The sequence below is a fragment of the Mastomys coucha genome, unplaced genomic scaffold (assembly GCF_008632895.1).
Source record: "Mastomys coucha isolate ucsf_1 unplaced genomic scaffold, UCSF_Mcou_1 pScaffold21, whole genome shotgun sequence".
In the NCBI taxonomy this organism is placed as follows: Eukaryota; Metazoa; Chordata; class Mammalia; order Rodentia; family Muridae; genus Mastomys; species Mastomys coucha.
The window spans coordinates 134,147,136-134,147,596 of NW_022196904.1; positions in this window are offsets into that span (position 1 = coordinate 134,147,136).

The window sequence follows — 461 nt, forward strand, 5'->3', positions numbered from 1 at the left end:
AAGAACTCCATAAACAGCTGCGTGCAAACCTTTAATCCCAGCACTCGGGAGGCAGAGTTATGCAGATTTCATGAGTTTAAGGACAACCTGGTCTATAGAACTAGTTCTAGGATGGCCAGGGCTACACAGAAAAACTCTGTCTAGAAAAGAAAGAAGAGGGGGAAGGCCTCCATAAGCATAGGAGTGTGGTTGCCAAGAAACAATAGTTATTTTATTTATAGACAGAGTTTTGTGGAACGTAGGCTGGCTTCAAGCTCCATATGTCAGGAGGGATAACCTTGAACTTCAGATCCTCCTGCATCCACCTCCTAAATTCTGGAAGGTAGGTTAGCGCCACCACACCCAACTTAATGTGTTGCCGGGGATGGAAGCAAGGGCCTCCAGTGTGCTAAGTGAGCCTTTTTCCAACAGCTCCAACCTCAAGATGCCTTTTTAAAAATGTGCTTAGCCAGATTAGTGGG